We start from the raw sequence: 9335 nt of genomic DNA on the forward strand, positions 1-9335 counted from the left end.
GAAAATATTTGAAGAAAGAATGACTGAAAACCACAAAACATTGCTGAAATAAATTAAAGAAGGCTTAAATAAAAGGAGACATCCCATATTCTGAGATCAGAGAAGTTTACAGCATGAGCTCAGAAGATCAGACTGCCTAGGCTCAATCCTGACTCTTAGGTAAGTTACCTAACTTCTTTGGGCTTTGGTTTTCTCATTTGTGAAATGAGGATAAGAAGTCCTATATTATAGAGTTGTTCATGGAGTGAATGGCTCAATATACATATAAAGCACTTAGAGCAGTGCCTGTCACATGGTGTGTGTTTAAATGCTTTTTAGCTATCCTGAAATTGTGAAAGACAATTTGGCAGAGTGTATGAATCTTCAGTTACAATCTTTTTCTCCAGAAAGTCCAGCTGTTGCTCCATTTTCTTCTGAAAGCTAATGTTGCAGAGAATTCTGAAACCAAAGAGGCTTTGTTTTCTTAGAGCAGGGTGGTTAAGAGTCTGGGGTTGGACTGCCTTGGTATGAGTCCTGGCTCTCCCATTTACTGGATGTGTGACCTTGGACAAGTTGATCTCTCCTGTAATGTGGGGCAACTCATAGACCCTCCCTTTCGTGGACGCTTTGCATTTGTTGGCCAAACCATCCTTCCTCCCTTTGAGTTGTTTGGGTTTTTTTCACTCCAACCTTTTGATTCAGGTGGGACTTCCATTCATAGCAGCTTCACCCCCTTGCCAATATCTCACTGAATTCTGTTGGCCACTGTGCTGGATCTAAGTGTTGAGCATGTACCCTGAAGACAACAGGAGTCCTTCTATGGGCAAACCAGGAGGGAGACTCTTTCTTCCTTCTGGGGTTCCTGAGCTAGGATTACGTGAACCTGGAGCTGCCTGGGCCTCACCTGGAAGCCTGTCTGCAGTAGGAGAGGCTCAGGCTACCACAAGAACCAACCGGAGCTGAGCAGCTGGAGAGTGCAGAGGCACCCCAACAACATGGGTTGAGTTCCTGCATCCAGCCAACTTCCAGGCTGGCGCCGCCACTTTATTGGGATGCTGTGTGGTTTAAATAAGAGAATTCGTGTAAAGCGCCAAGTATGTGTCAGACACAAGGCAAGTCCTCAAGAAAAGATGATCTGTCTCCTCCTGTCATAATGACTGTAGGAGTTTTTTTCCTTGTAGTTAAAAATTGTTGGGCCTGGAGCAGTGGCTCATGCCTGTAATCCCAGCACTTTGGGAGGCCAAGGTGGGAGGATCACTTGAGGCCAGGAGTACGAACCCAGACTGGCCAATATGGTGAAACCCCGTCTCTTACTAAAAGTATAAAAATGAGCCAGCCGTGGTGGCACGTGCCTGTAGTCCCAGCTACTTGGGAGGCTGAGGCAGGAGAATTGCTTGAACCCGGGAGGCGGAGGTTGCAGGGAGCCGAGATGGCGCCAATGCACTCCAGCCTGGGCCACAGAGCAAGACTCTGCTCAAAAAGAAAAAAAGAAAAAATAAAATTGTTGCCAAATGTGTGTACGTGTAGGTAGCTGATTCTCCTGAAATGTGGTAAATTCCTTCAGTCTGCAGATACTGATCTTTCTTAAGCTTAGGAAAATTGTTTCCAAAGCTCTTTCATGATTGCATCTCTTGGCCAGGAACGGTAACTATCTGTGTGTTGGTGCCGCATTCTCTGTTCTCCGTATCTGTCATCTCTCTCATCATTTTCTCTCTCCTCCACCTCCGAATGTGGGAATTCCTCAGGGCTTGGCCTTGGTGAAAGTATTAATTATGAGAGCAGTTGACTCCTTGTTCCACCCCAACCTTCCATCCAAGGGCCGTCCAAGGGACAGAGGAGGAATCTTAAGCCACCTCCTGCCTCGAGCCCAGCTCCTTCCCACAGGCCACCAGGGGGAATGAGTTTCTGCCTCTTCTGGGTCCCCCATTGTCTTTCTAGCAGTGGTGCTGGCAGGTGTGGGTGATATAGGACTTGGTGACACAGACTTTCTGCAAAGCCAGTGGGAAATGCAGCAGCTCTGCAGGATCCCAGAGACCCCTGCTGTGCAGCCCAGCAGCTCCAAAGGCCGCACCTGAGAGCCTGTTGGAAACGCAGACTCTCGTGCCTTATCCTGGACCCCTGAATCAGAACGAGCATTTCCACAACATCCGTGGGTGATTCGTGTGCACATTAAAGTTTGCGAAGCTCTGCTCCAGGGTGCAGGCTCAGTTTAACCCTTTTTTCATAATCCATTTTTTGTCTACCCACAAAGTCATTCTTTACGGTGAAAACCCCCAACTCCTCACCAGACGAGATCATATAATACTGACTCTCTTTACTATTAATACCTACTTCGTTTTTGTGTGATATTTTCCCTCAATATAATGATTTTATTTTATTATTTTTTATTTTTTCAAACTCAGAAATTCTTAAGAACAATGTAATGTTATTGCCATAAAGTGGGAGCTCTGTTGCCAGGGCACTTTGAAGTTTTGTATGCACAATTCAGACTTCATTGAAACTTTAATTTTACTGTGTCCTTGGCTTGCCTTACCTTTTCGAGAATTACAAAACTTTCCACAGTTCTGCCAGCTGCTTCTTCCTGTTTTGTTCTCAATTTGGGATGTTTATTTCTTTTGCTTGATGTCTGTATGCTAAAAGAAATAAATAAGCAGAACACATTGCGGCTCATTGAAGCACAGGGCACGATCCAAATTCGTTCCATATGATAGTCTCTGACTAGGAATTCTTATGTCCTATAATTGGTGAGTATATTTTTGCATTAAGCTGTAATGTTGAATTATCACTTCTTTTAGCATATTTATTTAAATATATGTTGGGGGTGAAAAGTCATTATGTCATTAAAAAAAGGAGTCTTTGTTCAAAAGGTGATATAAGTTTCGAGAGCTGCTTTGGCAAATGTTAACTGAAGGGTCATTATGTAAGGTAGTTGTGTATTATATGTTATATATATTGTAGAAACCCCAGTGCCATTACAAATATAGTTTGTAGAGCGGTGTCAGTCAGTGAACTCTTTGTTACCCATCTGTGATGAGATAAATACAGAAATTGAGAGTGTTTAGAAACTTTTATAACATTTTTATGTCTGCTGCCTTTAACAGTAAAACTTTGGCTTTGTATTTTATACATCATTTTAAAATTTTATTTTTCTAGTGATTTATTTTTATTATATCTTACAGAAATATCAGTGTGCAATAGATGGGAAAATTTTTTAAAATTGGTTTTTCACTGCAGATGGTTTGAACAGCACTGATATAGAGCATATTATCTGGCTTTAAGAAATCAAATTTGGTATAAATAATAGAATGAAAGTATAACCTTCCTCTGCCCCTAGTAGGGACATTTAAAAACATTTCTAAATAATGACTGGGTTAAAAAAAGAAACTGAAAAGAAAATTACAAAATATTTAGAGCTGAACAGCAACAGAACAGAATCCATGAAAGGTTGTGTGGGCTGGGTGTGGGAGCTCATGCCTGTAATCCTAGCAGTTTAGGAGGCAGAGGTGAGAGGATGACTTGAGCCAAGGTGGTTGAGACTGCAGTGAGCCATGACTGTGCCACTGCACTGCAGCCTGGACATCAGAGTGAGACTCTGTCTTAAAAAAAAAAAAAAAAAAAAAAAAAGCTTGTGTGATAAAAGGTGGTATTTAGATAGAAATTAAAGTTTTAAATGCATATATTAGACAAAAAAAATTTACACTTAATGATCAGAATGTTCAGAAAAGGTAGAGAATCAGTACTCAGTACTTTTTTGTTGTTTTTTGAAACAGGGTGTCGCTCTGTCGCCCAGGCTGCAGTGCAGTGGCAGAATCTCAGCTCACTGCAGCCTCTGCCTCCCGGTTCAAGCAATTCTCCCACCTCAGCCTCCTGAGTAGCTGGAATTACAGGGGCGCACCATCACACCTGGCTAATTTTTGTATTTTTAGTAGAGACGGGATTTCACCGTGTTGGCTAGGCTGGTCTCGAACTGCTGACCTCAGGTGATCCACCCGCCTCAGCCTCCCAAAGTGCTGGGATTACAGGCATGAGCCACCGCGCCCGGCCAGGCTCAGTACTTTTATCAATGAGTCCCCAAAATATAGAAATTTAAATAAGATAGACCACTGTTTTCTTCTCATAAGATAGTCTCGTGGTAGGTGGTAGGTCCAGGGTTGGCAGGCATTTATGTCAAACTCAACATAAGCCTTTCATTTGCATGTCAAAAGTAGCACTATCTGGTTGTCATCACCTTTCAGTATCAGACAGTGGAAATGAGCTCAAGAGAGTGCACACACAATTTTTTAAAAATGTAAGACCTGGGCTGGGTGAGATGGCTCCTGCCTATAAACTGAGCACTTTGGGAGGCCGATGTGGAGTTCAAGAGGCCCAGGAGTTCAAGAGCAGCCTAGGCAACATAGTGAGACCCCGTCTTTACAAAAAGTAAAAAAATTAGCTGGGTATGGCAGCAAACACCTGTGGTTCCAGCTACTTGGGAGGCTGAGGTGGGAGGATCGCTTGAGCCCAGGAGGTACAGGCTGCAATGAGTCATGATTCATGGTGCCAATGCACTCCAGCCTGGATGACAAGAGGGAGACACTGTCTCAAAGAAAAAAAAAAAAAAGACTCTGAAGTGGTCCTCCATTCCATTGGTTAGAACTTGGTCATATGATGACAGGTAGCGGCAAAGGGGATTATTAAGAACTATGGAGTTTAGATAAGAAGTCCTGAGTCCAATTACAATTCCATATCTCTGAAGGAAAGGGAAAAAGATATTGGGGGACGATTACCAAACTGCCATAAGCAACCATATTAGTAAACTCAAAGACAATTGAAGGAAGAAAACAATAGGTATAAAAGCAGAATGCTATAAACAAGGATAACAAGGAACAATAGGTGATCAAAACTGAAAGTCAATTAATTTAAGAGAATTAAAAATAGGCTAATCACTTAGAAAACTAACTGAGAAAAATAAGAGGCATAATATACAATAGTACGAAGGAAAAAGGGCACACTATGATAGAAACAGTAAAGTTGCCAAAACTCGTAGGAGATTATTATGATCTCCTCTATAGAAATGCATTAGAAAACTCACAATGAAATAGACACTTTTCTAGAAAAATATAAATTTTCAAAATGAATTCAAGAGGTAATAGAATTCAGACACAGACTATTAATGAACTGATATAATAGTGAAAATACTTAATCACCTAAAATAGTCACACACATAAACAAAATACAACCAGGCCCAGAGGGTTTTATAGGAGAGTGTTGCTCAACCCACAAGAAAACAGAAAACCCTTATCTTAATTATTTAAACAACAATAATAACAATAATAAAAGAGAATGCTATCCAACTCATTTAAGAGGCTACATTAACCTTAATATGAAAACTGGAAAAAGGCCAGATCCAGAGGCTCATGCCTGTAATCCCAGCACTTTGGGAGGCCGAGGTGGGTGGATCGTTTGAGTCCAGTGGTTCAAGACCAGCCTGAGCAACATGGCGAAACACATCTCTACAAAAAACACAAAAATTTGCCGGTGTGGTGGTGCACTCCTATAGTCCCAGCTACTCTGGAGGCTGAGGTGGGAGGATTGCTTGAGCCTGGAAGCTCAGGGCTGCAGTGAGCTGAGATTGTGCCACTATACTCCAGCCTGGGCTACAGAGCAAGATTCTGTCTCAAACAACAACAAAACAACAACAACAACAACAACAAAACCCAAAAACAAAAAAACTGGAAAAAGATCTCACATGGAAAGAAAATGATAAGCTAATATTGAAACCAATCTAACAGTCCCATAGACAGTTTTTTCGGTTGTTTGTTTTTCTGAGACGGTGTCTCCCTCTGTCACTCAGCCTGGAGTGCAGTGGCGCCATCTTGGCTCACTGCAACCTCAGCCTCCCAGCTTCAAGCAATTCTCCTGCCTCAGCCTCCCACATAGCTGGGATTACAGGTGCCTGCCACCCCGCCCAGCTAATTTTTGTATTTTTGGTAGAGACCAGGTTTCACCATGTTGGCCAGGCTGGTCTGGAACTCCTGACCTCAGGTGATCCGAGGTGATCCGCCTGCCTCGGCCTCCCAAAGTGCTGGGATTACAGGCATGAGCCACTGCACCTGGCCAAGACAGGTTTTTTTTTTTTTTTTTTTTTTTTTTTTTTTGATAAACATAGAAATTGACCTTTCTGGTCTTAAAACTTGAAACTTACCAGATCTAGGCAATGGGATACCAAGCCTCTCAAAAGGTATCAAATAACTGAAACCCACCAGATCATTGCATCCAGACGTTAAGACACCCTCATTCATCATGATTGCTTCCTCTGTTTTCCCATACATAGTTAACATTTCTTTCCTGCTATATAAACCCCTAATTTTAGTTGGTCAGGGAGATGGACTTGAGACTGATCTTCCATCTCCTTGGCTGCAGCACTTGATTAAAACCTTCTTCCTTGGCAATCATTGTTGTCTCAGTGATTTGTCTTTCTGTGCACGAGCAGCAGAACCTAGATGGAGCCCCTGGTGTTTTAGTAACAGATTTTGGTTCCCTGACCCAGTATGCTTTGCTTGTGGCTTGGCTGCAGTGGGCTGCTGGGAGTCTCAGAAGCCCTCCTAAGCAGCTGCCCACCCAATTTAGGCTGGAGGTGAGTTTCCTTCTCTCTGGCCCCTCTGCAGCCAGCCCCAACAGGGTTCCTGATTGCCTCGGAAGAACAGTCTTTGAAATTTGACAACTGCATCCAGATAGGATGAGTGCACTTTTTGGGCCCAGACAGCAGGATCTGCTCCTTTCAGTTTGGGAAATTTGTAAAGGAATTCCCATTTGCAGGTTGAACAAGCCCAACTGAGGCTGGGCCCGGTGGCTCACATCTGTAATCCTAGCACTTTGGGAGGCCGAGGCGGTCAGATCATTGGAGGTCAGGAGTTCGAGACCAGCCTGGCCAACATGGTGAAACCCCGTCTCTACTAAAAACACAAAAATTAGCCAGGCATGGCGGTGGGTGCCTGTAGTCCCAGTTACTTGGGAGGCTGATTAAGGAGAATCGCTTGAACCCAGGAGGTGGAGGTTGCAGTGAGCCGAGATGGCGCCACTGCAATCCAGCCTGGGTAACAGATGGAGACTCTGTCTCAAAAAACAAACAAACAAATAAATATAAATAAATAAAATTATTGGTAAAATAAAAATAGAAATGTCTTCAGAGTTGTCAGCATACATTTTTGTTTGGGTTTTATATTTGTCTCTGCTAGATATCTTGAGATATCAGGGTTTGGCACAGAAGGTTATAAAACTATAAACCCAGCCAAAACAAAATGACCTTTATGCACATTTTTAATTAAGTAAGACTAATTTAATATTATTGGTTTAATGAAAAAAAAAAACAGCAGAATATTCTGAGTTAGTGGTGAAAATGCCCATGTAGTTACCTTTAAGGTTCTTAAAAGGTGAACACCTGATATTCACAGTTTGTAAAATAGATAACAAGGAAATGATTTATAAATAACCTAAACTGCTAAAAACAAAATATCAATGAGTAAGTGCTATAGGTGAACTTCTTGTGTAACTTAAAATCTTAAAGTTATTTTTGCTGCTCATTGGATGTCTGGGTCATTTCCCATTAAGAAAAGATTATGATATGGGGAAACATGTTTCTAAAAATCGTGGAATGGTTCTCATCTATAAAATGCTAATATGTGATAGGCAGCTCAGGATTTCTTGCTTCCCAGGTTTTCACTAAATTTAAAGTTACTAAGGAAAAGAATTCTAGTTAAGATATAATTCTGTATATAATATGTGCCCAAGAAGATGTGGTTTTATTGAGAGAAAGAATAATTTTATCTAATTCAGAAGTTATCTGAAGATTAATTCAAATTACAGACTTCAAAATGTTATTCAGGAAACAAGGTAGAAAGGAACCAGGAAGTAGAGGAGAGATGTGAAGAAAGTTATAGATATGAAGATGTATTTTTGGTAAGGAAGGTTTTAAAGAAAAGAAAATTTAGGACAAAAACAGAAAGTCGGCCGGGCACAGTGGCTCACGCCTGTAATCCCAGCACTTTGGGAGGCCAAGGTGGGCGGATCACGAGGTCAGGAGATCAAGACCATCCTGGCTAACATGGTGAAACCCCGTCTCTACTAAAAATACAAAAAATTAGCTGGGTGTGGTGGCAGGCGCCTGTAGTCCCAGCTATTTGGGAGGCTGAGGCAGGAGAATGGTGTGAACCCGGGAGGCGGAACTTGCAGTGAGCCAAGATCGCACCACTGCACTCCAGCCTGGGCAACAGAGCAAGACTCGTCTCAAAAACAAAACAAAACAAAACAAACAACAACAACCACAACAAAAAACCCAGAAAGTCCAAGCATGTACCAGCACTAAAGTACTTACTGGTCATATGCCTACAGCAAATTTCTTAATTCCACAAAATGTATAGTGGTATTGGTAGATTTAAAGATATTAATTTGGGGCCGGGTACAGTGGCTCATGCCTGTAATCCTAGCACTTTGGGAGGCTGAGGATCACCTGAGGTCAGGAGTTCGAGACCAGCCTGGCCAATATGGAGAAACTCTGTCTTTACTAAAAATACAAAAATTAGCTAGGTGTGGTGGTGTGCACCTGTAATCCCAGCTACTTGGGAGGCTGAGGCATGAGAATCACTTGAACCTGGGAACCAGAGGTTGCAGTGAGGTGTGATCCTGCCACTTCACTCCAGCCTGGGCGAAAGGGCGAAACTCCTGTCTCTAACTAACTAACTAACTAACTAAATAAAAAGACATTACTTTGGCTGGGTGTTGTGGCTCATGCCTGTAATCCCAGCACTTTGGGAGGCCAAGGCGGCGGGGCGGGGGGGGGGGGGGGGGTCTCTTTTGAGGCCAGGAGTTCGAGACCAGCCTGGGCAACATAGTGAGACCCGTCTCATTTAAAAAAAAAGTTCCCCAGGATTTTAATTGACTTTAAGATGTGCAACTAGAAAAACTACCTTAGACAAAGTTAGTTAAAAGACAAGCAGCAGACAAGGAAATGATATTTGTAACATACATAATTAGCAAAGAAGTATATTCAGAATGTAGAAAGTATTTCTACAAATGAATAAGAACAATAGAAAAACAGACAAAGGTTATTCCAAGGCAATTTTCAGATGAGGAAAACTATAGCTAATAAAGAGTGAAAGATACCTTGAACTTACTTGTTATCAAGGAAATGTCAATTAAAACAATTTTACCATTTCTCACTTATTAGATTGTGAAAAAGTATGAGCACATCAAGAGTTACGAAGGAGTAGGGAATTGGGAATTCTCATATTCTGCTGGAGGGAATGTTTATTAGGATAGTCATTTTGGAGAGTAATATTGAAAATGTGCCATATTCTGAAATTTTACTTGTTTATACT

This window comes from Pan troglodytes, chromosome X (assembly GCF_028858775.2).
Source record: "Pan troglodytes isolate AG18354 chromosome X, NHGRI_mPanTro3-v2.0_pri, whole genome shotgun sequence".
NCBI classification, from domain to species: domain Eukaryota; kingdom Metazoa; phylum Chordata; class Mammalia; order Primates; family Hominidae; genus Pan; species Pan troglodytes.